The sequence below is a fragment of the Quercus robur genome, chromosome 5, assembly GCF_932294415.1.
Source record: "Quercus robur chromosome 5, dhQueRobu3.1, whole genome shotgun sequence".
Lineage (NCBI taxonomy): Eukaryota > Viridiplantae > Streptophyta > Magnoliopsida > Fagales > Fagaceae > Quercus > Quercus robur.
Genome location: NC_065538.1, coordinates 33,288,890 through 33,298,712, shown reverse-complemented (window position 1 = coordinate 33,298,712; position 9,823 = coordinate 33,288,890). Strand labels below are relative to the sequence as shown.

Below are 9,823 nucleotides of genomic sequence, written 5' to 3'. Positions count from 1 at the left end.
CTGCATTCGGATCCTTTATAAGGATTTAACGCGCTTATGCTGATGGGTGCGATCATACCAACACTAATGCACCGGATCCCATCAGAACTCCTCAGTTAAGCGTGTTTGGGCGAGAGTAGTACTAGGATGGGTGACCTCCTGGGAAGTCCTCGTGTTGCACCCCTCTCTTTTTCTTCGGATTTTTTTTTTTTTGTCGCCGGGCTTACCGTTTACGGCGGTCCAGCACGCTCGCTTCGTAGGCTTAGTCTGCCCCAGGCCAAAAATACGAGCCGCTGAACTCGTTTTGGGTGCTAATTTGGTGGCGGCGATCTGGAAATGCCCTCGGGCTGCAGCTCCCTGGTGATAGAGTGCATCGCTGCATTCGGATCCTTTATAAGGATTTAACGCGCGTATGCTGATGGGTGCGATCATACCAACACTAATGCACCGGATCCCATCAGAACTCCGCAGTTAAGCGTGTTTGGGCGAGAGTAGTACTAGGATGGGTGACCTCCTGGGAAGTCCTCGTGTTGCACCCCTCTCTTTTTCTTCGGATTTTTTTTTTTTTTTGTCGCCGGGCTTACCGTTTACGGCGGTCCAGCACGCTCGCTTCGTAGGCTTAGACTGCCCCAGGCCAAAAATACGAGCCGCTGATCTCGTTTTGGGTGCTAATTTGGTGGCGGCGATCTGGAAATGCCCTCGGGCTGCAGCTCCCTGGTGTTAGAGTGCATCGCTGCATTCGGATCCTTTATAAGGATTTAACGCGCTTATGCTGATGGGTGCGATCATACCAACACTAATGCACCGGATCCCATCAGAACTCCGCAGTTAAGCGTGTTTGGGCGAGAGTAGTACTAGGATGGGTGACCTCCTGGGAAGTCCTCGTGTTGCACCCCTCTCTTTTTCTTCGGATTTTTTTTTTTTTGTCGCCGGGCTTACCGTTTACGGCGGTCCAGCACGCTCGCTTCGTAGGCTTAGTCTGCCCCAGGCCAAAAATACGAGCCGCTGAACTCGTTTTGGGTGCTAATTTGGTGGCGGCGATCTGGAAATGCCCTCGGGCTGCAGCTCCCTGGTGTTAGAGTGCATCGCTGCATTCGGATCCTTTATAAGGATTTAACGCGCTTATGCTGATGGGTGCGATCATACCAACACTAATGCACCGGATCCCATCAGAACTCCGCAGTTAAGCGTGTTTGGGCGAGAGTAGTACTAGGATGGGTGACCTCCTGGGAAGTCCTCGTGTTGCACCCCTCTCTTTTTCTTCGGATTTTTTTTTTTTTTGTCGCCGGGCTTACCGTTTACGGCGGTCCAGCACGCTCGCTTCGTAGGCTTAGTCTGCCCCAGGCCAAAAATACGAGCCGCTGATCTCGTTTTGGGTGCTAATTTGGTGGCGGCGATCTGGAAATGCCCTCGGGCTGCAGCTCCCTGGTGTTAGAGTGCATCGCTGCATTCGGATCCTTTATAAGGATTTAACGCGCTTATGCTGATGGGTGCGATCATACCAACACTAATGCACCGGATCCCATCAGAACTCCTCAGTTAAGCGTGTTTGGGCGAGAGTAGTACTAGGATGGGTGACCTCCTGGGAAGTCCTCGTGTTGCACCCCTCTCTTTTTCTTCGGATTTTTTTTTTTTTGTCGCCGGGCTTACCGTTTACGGCGGTCCAGCACGCTCGCTTCGTAGGCTTAGTCTGCCCCAGGCCAAAAATACGAGCCGCTGAACTCGTTTTGGGTGCTAATTTGGTGGCGGCGATCTGGAAATGCCCTCGGGCTGCAGCTCCCTGGTGTTAGAGTGCATCGCTGCATTCGGATCCTTTATAAGGATTTAACGCGCTTATGCTGATGGGTGCGATCATACCAACACTAATGCACCGGATCCCATCAGAACTCCGCAGTTAAGCGTGTTTGGGCGAGAGTAGTACTAGGATGGGTGACCTCCTGGGAAGTCCTCGTGTTGCACCCCTCTCTTTTTCTTCGGATTTTTTTTTTTTTTGTCGCCGGGCTTACCGTTTACGGCGGTCCAGCACGCTCGCTTCGTAGGCTTAGTCTGCCCCAGGCCAAAAATACGAGCCGCTGATCTCGTTTTGGGTGCTAATTTGGTGGCGGCGATCTGGAAATGCCCTCGGGCTGCAGCTCCCTGGTGTTAGAGTGCATCGCTGCATTCGGATCCTTTATAAGGATTTAACGCGCTTATGCTGATGGGTGCGATCATACCAACACTAATGCACCGGATCCCATCAGAACTCCGCAGTTAAGCGTGTTTGGGCGAGAGTAGTACTAGGATGGGTGACCTCCTGGGAAGTCCTCGTGTTGCACCCCTCTCTTTTTCTTCGGATTTTTTTTTTTTTTGTCGCCGGGCTTACCGTTTACGGCGGTCCAGCACGCTCGCTTCGTAGGCTTAGTCTGCCCCAGGCCAAAAATACGAGCCGCTGATCTCGTTTTGGGTGCTAATTTGGTGGCGGCGATCTGGAAATGCCCTCGGGCTGCAGCTCCCTGGGGTTAGAGTGCATCGCTGCATTCGGATCCTTTATAAGGATTTAACGCGCTTATGCTGATGGGTGCGATCATACCAACACTAATGCACCGGATCCCATCAGAACTCCTCAGTTAAGCGTGTTTGGGCGAGAGTAGTACTAGGATGGGTGACCTCCTGGGAAGTCCTCGTGTTGCACCCCTCTCTTTTTCTTCGGATTTTTTTTTTTTTGTCGCCGGGCTTACCGTTTACGGCGGTCCAGCACGCTCGCTTCGTAGGCTTAGTCTGCCCCAGGCCAAAAATACGAGCCGCTGAACTCGTTTTGGGTGCTAATTTGGTGGCGGCGATCTGGAAATGCCCTCGGGCTGCAGCTCCCTGGTGTTAGAGTGCATCGCTGCATTCGGATCCTTTATAAGGATTTAACGCGCTTATGCTGATGGGTGCGATCATACCAACACTAATGCACCGGATCCCATCAGAACTCCGCAGTTAAGCGTGTTTGGGCGAGAGTAGTACTAGGATGGGTGACCTCCTGGGAAGTCCTCGTGTTGCACCCCTCTCTTTTTCTTCGGATTTTTTTTTTTTTGTCGCCGGGCTTACCGTTTACGGCGGTCCAGCACGCTCGCTTCGTAGGCTTAGTCTGCCCCGGGCCAAAAATACGAGCCGCTGAACTCGTTTTGGGTGCTAATTTGGTGGCGGCGATCTGGAAATGCCCTCGGGCTGCAGCTCCCTGGTGTTAGAGTGCATCGCTGCATTCGGATCCTTTATAAGGATTTAACGCGCTTATGCTGATGGGTGCGATCATACCAACACTAATGCACCGGATCCCATCAGAACTCCGCAGTTAAGCGTGTTTGGGCGAGAGTAGTACTAGGATGGGTGACCTCCTGGGAAGTCCTCGTGTTGCACCCCTCTCTTTTTCTTCGGATTTTTTTTTTTTTTGTCGCCGGGCTTACCGTTTACGGCGGTCCAGCACGCTCGCTTCGTAGGCTTAGTCTGCCCCAGGCCAAAAATACGAGCCGCTGATCTCGTTTTGGGTGCTAATTTGGTGGCGGCGATCTGGAAATGCCCTCGGGCTGCAGCTCCCTGGTGTTAGAGTGCATCGCTGCATTCGGATCCTTTATAAGGATTTAACGCGCTTATGCTGGTGGGTGCGATCATACCAACACTAATGCACCGGATCCCATCAGAACTCCGCAGTTAAGCGTGTTTGGGCGAGAGTAGTACTAGGATGGGTGACCTCCTGGGAAGTCCTCGTGTTGCACCCCTCTCTTTTTCTTCGGATTTTTTTTTTTTTGTCGCCGGGCTTACCGTTTACGGCGGTCCAGCACGCTCGCTTCGTAGGCTTAGTCTGCCCCAGGGCAAAAATACGAGCCGCTGAACTCGTTTTGGGTGCTAATTTGGTGGCGGCGATCTGGAAATGCCCTCGGGCTGCAGCTCCCTGGTGTTAGAGTGCATCGCTGCATTCGGATCCTTTATAAGGATTTAACGCGCTTATGCTGATGGGTGCGATCATACCAACACTAATGCACCGGATCCCATCAGAACTCCGCAGTTAAGCGTGTTTGGGCGAGAGTAGTACTAGGATGGGTGACCTCCTGGGAAGTCCTCGTGTTGCACCCCTCTCTTTTTCTTCGGATTTTTTTTTTTTTTGTCGCCGGGCTTACCGTTTACGGCGGTCCAGCACGCTCGCTTCGTAGGCTTAGTCTGCCCCAGGCCAAAAATACGAGCCGCTGATCTCGTTTTGGGTGCTAATTTGGTGGCGGCGATCTGGAAATGCCCTCGGGCTGCAGCTCCCTGGTGTTAGAGTGCATCGCTGCATTCGGATCCTTTATAAGGATTTAACGCGCTTATGCTGATGGGTGCGATCATACCAACACTAATGCACCGGATCCCATCAGAACTCCTCAGTTAAGCGTGTTTGGGCGAGAGTAGTACTAGGATGGGTGACCTCCTGGGAAGTCCTCGTGTTGCACCCCTCTCTTTTTCTTCGGATTTTTTTTTTTTTTGTCGCCGGGCTTACCGTTTACGGCGGTCCAGCACGCTCGCTTCGTAGGCTTAGTCTGCCCCAGGCCAAAAATACGAGCCGCTGAACTCGTTTTGGGTGCTAATTTGGTGGCGGCGATCTGGAAATGCCCTCGGGCTGCAGCTCCCTGGTGTTAGAGTGCATCGCTGCATTCGGATCCTTTATAAGGATTTAACGCGCTTATGCTGGTGGGTGCGATCATACCAACACTAATGCACCGGATCCCATCAGAACTCCGCAGTTAAGCGTGTTTGGGCGAGAGTAGTACTAGGATGGGTGACCTCCTGGGAAGTCCTCGTGTTGCACCCCTCTCTTTTTCTTCGGATTTTTTTTTTTTTGTCGCCGGGCTTACCGTTTACGGCGGTCCAGCACGCTCGCTTCGTAGGCTTAGTCTGCCCCAGGCCAAAAATACGAGCCGCTGAACTCGTTTTGGGTGCTAATTTGGTGGCGGCGATCTGGAAATGCCCTCGGGCTGCAGCTCCCTGGTGTTAGAGTGCATCGCTGCATTCGGATCCTTTATAAGGATTTAACGCGCTTATGCTGATGGGTGCAATCATACCAACACTAATGCACCGGATCCCATCAGAACTCCGCAGTTAAGCGTGTTTGGGCGAGAGTAGTACTAGGATGGGTGACCTCCTGGGAAGTCCTCGTGTTGCACCCCTCTCTTTTTCTTCGGATTTTTTTTTTTTTTGTCGCCGGGCTTACCGTTTACGGCGGTCCAGCACGCTCGCTTCGTAGGCTTAGTCTGCCCCAGGCCAAAAATACGAGCCGCTGATCTCGTTTTGGGTGCTAATTTGGTGGCGGCGATCTGGAAATGCCCTCGGGCTGCAGCTCCCTGGTGTTAGAGTGCATCGCTGCATTCGGATCCTTTATAAGGATTTAACGCGCTTATGCTGATGGGTGCGATCATACCAACACTAATGCACCGGATCCCATCAGAACTCCGCAGTTAAGCGTGTTTGGGCGAGAGTAGTACTAGGATGGGTGACCTCCTGGGAAGTCCTCGTGTTGCACCCCTCTCTTTTTCTTCGGATTTTTTTTTTTTTGTCGCCGGGCTTACCGTTTACGGCGGTCCAGCACGCTCGCTTCGTAGGCTTAGTCTGCCCCAGGCCAAAAATACGAGCCGCTGAACTCGTTTTGGGTGCTAATTTGGTGGCGGCGATCTGGAAATGCCCTCGGGCTGCAGCTCCCTGGTGTTAGAGTGCATCGCTGCATTCGGATCCTTTATAAGGATTTAACGCGCTTATGCTGATGGGTGCGATCATACCAACACTAATGCACCGGATCCCATCAGAACTCCGCAGTTAAGCGTGTTTGGGCGAGAGTAGTACTAGGATGGGTGACCTCCTGGGAAGTCCTCGTGTTGCACCCCTCTCTTTTTCTTCGGATTTTTTTTTTTTTTGTCGCCGGGCTTACCGTTTACGGCGGTCCAGCACGCTCGCTTCGTAGGCTTAGTCTGCCCCAGGCCAAAAATACGAGCCGCTGATCTCGTTTTGGGTGCTAATTTGGTGGCGGCGATCTGGAAATGCCCTCGGGCTGCAGCTCCCTGGTGTTAGAGTGCATCGCTGCATTCGGATCCTTTATAAGGATTTAACGCGCTTATGCTGATGGGTGCGATCATACCAACACTAATGCACCGGATCCCATCAGAACTCCGCAGTTAAGCGTGTTTGGGCGAGAGTAGTACTAGGATGGGTGACCTCCTGGGAAGTCCTCGTGTTGCACCCCTCTCTTTTTCTTCGGATTTTTTTTTTTTTGTCGCCGGGCTTACCGTTTACGGCGGTCCAGCACGCTCGCTTCGTAGGCTTAGTCTGCCCCAGGCCAAAAATACGAGCCGCTGAACTCGTTTTGGGTGCAAATTTGGTGGCGGCGATCTGGAAATGCCCTCGGGCTGCAGCTCCCTGGTGTTAGAGTGCATCGCTGCATTCGGATCCTTTATAAGGATTTAACGCGCTTATGCTGATGGGTGCGATCATACCAACACTAATGCACCGGATCCCATCAGAACTCCGCAGTTAAGCGTGTTTGGGCGAGAGTAGTACTAGGATGGGTGACCTCCTGGGAAGTCCTCGTGTTGCACCCCTCTCTTTTTCTTCGGATTTTTTTTTTTTTGTCGCCGGGCTTACCGTTTACGGCGGTCCAGCACGCTCGCTTCGTAGGCTTAGTCTGCCCCGGGCCAAAAATACGAGCCGCTGAACTCGTTTTGGGTGCTAATTTGGTGGCGGCGATCTGGAAATGCCCTCGGGCTGCAGCTCCCTGGTGTTAGAGTGCATCGCTGCATTCGGATCCTTTATAAGGATTTAACGCGCTTATGCTGATGGGTGCGATCATACCAACACTAATGCACCGGATCCCATCAGAACTCCGCAGTTAAGCGTGTTTGGGCGAGAGTAGTACTAGGATGGGTGACCTCCTGGGAAGTCCTCGTGTTGCACCCCTCTCTTTTTCTTCGGATTTTTTTTTTTTTTGTCGCCGGGCTTACCGTTTACGGCGGTCCAGCACGCTCGCTTCGTAGGCTTAGTCTGCCCCAGGCCAAAAATACGAGCCGCTGATCTCGTTTTGGGTGCTAATTTGGTGGCGGCGATCTGGAAATGCCCTCGGGCTGCAGCTCCCTGGTGTTAGAGTGCATCGCTGCATTCGGATCCTTTATAAGGATTTAACGCGCTTATGCTGGTGGGTGCGATCATACCAACACTAATGCACCGGATCCCATCAGAACTCCGCAGTTAAGCGTGTTTGGGCGAGAGTAGTACTAGGATGGGTGACCTCCTGGGAAGTCCTCGTGTTGCACCCCTCTCTTTTTCTTCGGATTTTTTTTTTTTTGTCGCCGGGCTTACCGTTTACGGCGGTCCAGCACGCTCGCTTCGTAGGCTTAGTCTGCCCCAGGCCAAAAATACGAGCCGCTGAACTCGTTTTGGGTGCTAATTTGGTGGCGGCGATCTGGAAATGCCCTCGGGCTGCAGCTCCCTGGTGTTAGAGTGCATCGCTGCATTCGGATCCTTTATAAGGATTTAACGCGCTTATGCTGATGGGTGCGATCATACCAACACTAATGCACCGGATCCCATCAGAACTCCGCAGTTAAGCGTGTTTGGGCGAGAGTAGTACTAGGATGGGTGACCTCCTGGGAAGTCCTCGTGTTGCACCCCTCTCTTTTTCTTCGGATTTTTTTTTTTTTTGTCGCCGGGCTTACCGTTTACGGCGGTCCAGCACGCTCGCTTCGTAGGCTTAGTCTGCCCCAGGCCAAAAATACGAGCCGCTGATCTCGTTTTGGGTGCTAATTTGGTGGCGGTGATCTGGAAATGCCCTCGGGCTGCAGCTCCCTGGTGTTAGAGTGCATCGCTGCATTCGAATCCTTTATAAGGATTTAACGCGCTTATGCTGATGGGTGCGATCATACCAACACTAATGCACCGGATCCCATCAGAACTCCTCAGTTAAGCGTGTTTGGGCGAGAGTAGTACTAGGATGGGTGACCTCCTGGGAAGTCCTCGTGTTGCACCCCTCTCTTTTTCTTCGGATTTTTTTTTTTTTTGTCGCCGGGCTTACCGTTTACGGCGGTCCAGCACGCTCGCTTCGTAGGCTTAGTCTGCCCCAGGCCAAAAATACGAGCCGCTGAACTCGTTTTGGGTGCTAATTTGGTGGCGGCGATCTGGAAATGCCCTCGGGCTGCAGCTCCCTGGTGTTAGAGTGCATCGCTGCATTCGGATCCTTTATAAGGATTTAACGCGCTTATGCTGGTGGGTGCGATCATACCAACACTAATGCACCGGATCCCATCAGAACTCCGCAGTTAAGCGTGTTTGGGCGAGAGTAGTACTAGGATGGGTGACCTCCTGGGAAGTCCTCGTGTTGCACCCCTCTCTTTTTCTTCGGATTTTTTTTTTTTTGTCGCCGGGCTTACCGTTTACGGCGGTCCAGCACGCTCGCTTCGTAGGCTTAGTCTGCCCCAGGCCAAAAATACGAGCCGCTGAACTCGTTTTGGGTGCTAATTTGGTGGCGGCGATCTGGAAATGCCCTCGGGCTGCAGCTCCCTGGTGTTAGAGTGCATCGCTGCATTCGGATCCTTTATAAGGATTTAACGCGCTTATGCTGATGGGTGCGATCATACCAACACTAATGCACCGGATCCCATCAGAACTCCGCAGTTAAGCGTGTTTGGGCGAGAGTAGTACTAGGATGGGTGACCTCCGGGGAAGTCCTCGTGTTGCACCCCTCTCTTTTTCTTCGGATTTTTTTTTTTTTTTGTCGCCGGGCTTACCGTTTACGGCGGTCCAGCACGCTCGCTTCGTAGGCTTAGTCTGCCCCAGGCCAAAAATACGAGCCGCTGATCTCGTTTTGGGTGCTAATTTGGTGGCGGCGATCTGGAAATGCCCTCGGGCTGCAGCTCCCTGGTGTTAGAGTGCATCGCTGCATTCGGATCCTTTATAAGGATTTAACGCGCTTATGCTGATGGGTGCGATCATACCAACACTAATGCACCGGATCCCATCAGAACTCCTCAGTTAAGCGTGTTTGGGCGAGAGTAGTACTAGGATGGGTGACCTCCTGGGAAGTCCTCGTGTTGCACCCCTCTCTTTTTCTTCGGATTTTTTTTTTTTTTGTCGCCGGGCTTACCGTTTACGGCGGTCCAGCACGCTCGCTTCGTAGGCTTAGTCTGCCCCAGGCCAAAAATACGAGCCGCTGAACTCGTTTTGGGTGCTAATTTGGTGGCGGCGATCTGGAAATGCCCTCGGGCTGCAGCTCCCTGGTGTTAGAGTGCATCGCTGCATTCGGATCCTTTATAAGGATTTAACGCGCTTATGCTGGTGGGTGCGATCATACCAACACTAATGCACCGGATCCCATCAGAACTCCGCAGTTAAGCGTGTTTGGGCGAGAGTAGTACTAGGATGGGTGACCTCCTGGGAAGTCCTCGTGTTGCACCCCTCTCTTTTTCTTCGGATTTTTTTTTTTTTGTCGCCGGGCTTACCGTTTACGGCGGTCCAGCACGCTCGCTTCGTAGGCTTAGTCTGCCCCAGGCCAAAAATACGAGCCGCTGAACTCGTTTTGGGTGCTAATTTGGTGGCGGCGATCTGGAAATGCCCTCGGGCTGCAGCTCCCTGGTGTTAGAGTGCATCGCTGCATTCGGATCCTTTATAAGGATTTAACGCGCTTATGCTGATGGGTGCGATCATACCAACACTAATGCACCGGATCCCATCAGAACTCCGCAGTTAAGCGTGTTTGGGCGAGAGTAGTACTAGGATGGGTGACCTCCTGGGAAGTCCTCGTGTTGCATCCCTCTCTTTTTCTTCGGATTTTTTTTTTTTTTGTCGCCGGGCTTACCGTTTACGGCGGTCC

The 9,823-nt window shown here is 52.5% G+C and overlaps 28 non-coding genes across 28 annotated transcripts; all 28 read left to right on the top strand.

The window, feature by feature from the left end:
* Positions 1–44: 44 nt before the first annotated feature.
* On the top strand, positions 45–163 carry LOC126731464 (5S ribosomal RNA). The gene has a single exon (XR_007658711.1). It is a non-coding gene; the product is annotated as a 5S ribosomal RNA (ribosomal RNA).
* Positions 164–399: 236 nt separating this feature from the next.
* Positions 400–518, top strand: LOC126730216 (5S ribosomal RNA). The gene has a single exon (XR_007657502.1). It is a non-coding gene; the product is annotated as a 5S ribosomal RNA (ribosomal RNA).
* A 238-nt stretch (positions 519–756) lies between these two features.
* LOC126730215 (5S ribosomal RNA) lies at positions 757–875 on the top strand. Its single transcript, XR_007657501.1, has one exon. It is a non-coding gene; the product is annotated as a 5S ribosomal RNA (ribosomal RNA).
* Positions 876–1,111: 236 nt separating this feature from the next.
* Positions 1,112–1,230, top strand: LOC126730214 (5S ribosomal RNA). The gene has a single exon (XR_007657500.1). It is a non-coding gene; the product is annotated as a 5S ribosomal RNA (ribosomal RNA).
* Positions 1,231–1,467: 237 nt separating this feature from the next.
* Positions 1,468–1,586, top strand: LOC126731463 (5S ribosomal RNA). Its single transcript, XR_007658710.1, has one exon. It is a non-coding gene; the product is annotated as a 5S ribosomal RNA (ribosomal RNA).
* Positions 1,587–1,822: 236 nt separating this feature from the next.
* Positions 1,823–1,941, top strand: LOC126730213 (5S ribosomal RNA). Its single transcript, XR_007657499.1, has one exon. It is a non-coding gene; the product is annotated as a 5S ribosomal RNA (ribosomal RNA).
* A 237-nt stretch (positions 1,942–2,178) lies between these two features.
* Positions 2,179–2,297, top strand: LOC126730211 (5S ribosomal RNA). Its single transcript, XR_007657497.1, has one exon. It is a non-coding gene; the product is annotated as a 5S ribosomal RNA (ribosomal RNA).
* Positions 2,298–2,534: 237 nt separating this feature from the next.
* On the top strand, positions 2,535–2,653 carry LOC126731462 (5S ribosomal RNA). Its single transcript, XR_007658709.1, has one exon. It is a non-coding gene; the product is annotated as a 5S ribosomal RNA (ribosomal RNA).
* A 236-nt stretch (positions 2,654–2,889) lies between these two features.
* On the top strand, positions 2,890–3,008 carry LOC126730209 (5S ribosomal RNA). The gene has a single exon (XR_007657496.1). It is a non-coding gene; the product is annotated as a 5S ribosomal RNA (ribosomal RNA).
* A 236-nt stretch (positions 3,009–3,244) lies between these two features.
* LOC126730208 (5S ribosomal RNA) lies at positions 3,245–3,363 on the top strand. The gene has a single exon (XR_007657495.1). It is a non-coding gene; the product is annotated as a 5S ribosomal RNA (ribosomal RNA).
* Positions 3,364–3,600: 237 nt separating this feature from the next.
* LOC126730207 (5S ribosomal RNA) lies at positions 3,601–3,719 on the top strand. Its single transcript, XR_007657494.1, has one exon. It is a non-coding gene; the product is annotated as a 5S ribosomal RNA (ribosomal RNA).
* A 236-nt stretch (positions 3,720–3,955) lies between these two features.
* Positions 3,956–4,074, top strand: LOC126730206 (5S ribosomal RNA). The gene has a single exon (XR_007657493.1). It is a non-coding gene; the product is annotated as a 5S ribosomal RNA (ribosomal RNA).
* Positions 4,075–4,311: 237 nt separating this feature from the next.
* On the top strand, positions 4,312–4,430 carry LOC126731460 (5S ribosomal RNA). Its single transcript, XR_007658707.1, has one exon. It is a non-coding gene; the product is annotated as a 5S ribosomal RNA (ribosomal RNA).
* Positions 4,431–4,667: 237 nt separating this feature from the next.
* On the top strand, positions 4,668–4,786 carry LOC126730204 (5S ribosomal RNA). Its single transcript, XR_007657491.1, has one exon. It is a non-coding gene; the product is annotated as a 5S ribosomal RNA (ribosomal RNA).
* Positions 4,787–5,022: 236 nt separating this feature from the next.
* On the top strand, positions 5,023–5,141 carry LOC126730552 (5S ribosomal RNA). The gene has a single exon (XR_007657823.1). It is a non-coding gene; the product is annotated as a 5S ribosomal RNA (ribosomal RNA).
* Positions 5,142–5,378: 237 nt separating this feature from the next.
* LOC126730203 (5S ribosomal RNA) lies at positions 5,379–5,497 on the top strand. The gene has a single exon (XR_007657490.1). It is a non-coding gene; the product is annotated as a 5S ribosomal RNA (ribosomal RNA).
* A 236-nt stretch (positions 5,498–5,733) lies between these two features.
* On the top strand, positions 5,734–5,852 carry LOC126730202 (5S ribosomal RNA). The gene has a single exon (XR_007657489.1). It is a non-coding gene; the product is annotated as a 5S ribosomal RNA (ribosomal RNA).
* Positions 5,853–6,089: 237 nt separating this feature from the next.
* On the top strand, positions 6,090–6,208 carry LOC126730201 (5S ribosomal RNA). Its single transcript, XR_007657488.1, has one exon. It is a non-coding gene; the product is annotated as a 5S ribosomal RNA (ribosomal RNA).
* A 236-nt stretch (positions 6,209–6,444) lies between these two features.
* Positions 6,445–6,563, top strand: LOC126730200 (5S ribosomal RNA). Its single transcript, XR_007657487.1, has one exon. It is a non-coding gene; the product is annotated as a 5S ribosomal RNA (ribosomal RNA).
* Positions 6,564–6,799: 236 nt separating this feature from the next.
* Positions 6,800–6,918, top strand: LOC126730198 (5S ribosomal RNA). Its single transcript, XR_007657485.1, has one exon. It is a non-coding gene; the product is annotated as a 5S ribosomal RNA (ribosomal RNA).
* Positions 6,919–7,155: 237 nt separating this feature from the next.
* On the top strand, positions 7,156–7,274 carry LOC126730197 (5S ribosomal RNA). Its single transcript, XR_007657484.1, has one exon. It is a non-coding gene; the product is annotated as a 5S ribosomal RNA (ribosomal RNA).
* Positions 7,275–7,510: 236 nt separating this feature from the next.
* On the top strand, positions 7,511–7,629 carry LOC126730196 (5S ribosomal RNA). The gene has a single exon (XR_007657483.1). It is a non-coding gene; the product is annotated as a 5S ribosomal RNA (ribosomal RNA).
* A 237-nt stretch (positions 7,630–7,866) lies between these two features.
* Positions 7,867–7,985, top strand: LOC126731459 (5S ribosomal RNA). Its single transcript, XR_007658706.1, has one exon. It is a non-coding gene; the product is annotated as a 5S ribosomal RNA (ribosomal RNA).
* Positions 7,986–8,222: 237 nt separating this feature from the next.
* LOC126730195 (5S ribosomal RNA) lies at positions 8,223–8,341 on the top strand. The gene has a single exon (XR_007657482.1). It is a non-coding gene; the product is annotated as a 5S ribosomal RNA (ribosomal RNA).
* Positions 8,342–8,577: 236 nt separating this feature from the next.
* Positions 8,578–8,696, top strand: LOC126731164 (5S ribosomal RNA). The gene has a single exon (XR_007658421.1). It is a non-coding gene; the product is annotated as a 5S ribosomal RNA (ribosomal RNA).
* A 238-nt stretch (positions 8,697–8,934) lies between these two features.
* On the top strand, positions 8,935–9,053 carry LOC126731458 (5S ribosomal RNA). The gene has a single exon (XR_007658705.1). It is a non-coding gene; the product is annotated as a 5S ribosomal RNA (ribosomal RNA).
* Positions 9,054–9,290: 237 nt separating this feature from the next.
* On the top strand, positions 9,291–9,409 carry LOC126730193 (5S ribosomal RNA). Its single transcript, XR_007657481.1, has one exon. It is a non-coding gene; the product is annotated as a 5S ribosomal RNA (ribosomal RNA).
* Positions 9,410–9,645: 236 nt separating this feature from the next.
* LOC126730625 (5S ribosomal RNA) lies at positions 9,646–9,764 on the top strand. Its single transcript, XR_007657891.1, has one exon. It is a non-coding gene; the product is annotated as a 5S ribosomal RNA (ribosomal RNA).
* Positions 9,765–9,823: the final 59 nt, after the last annotated feature.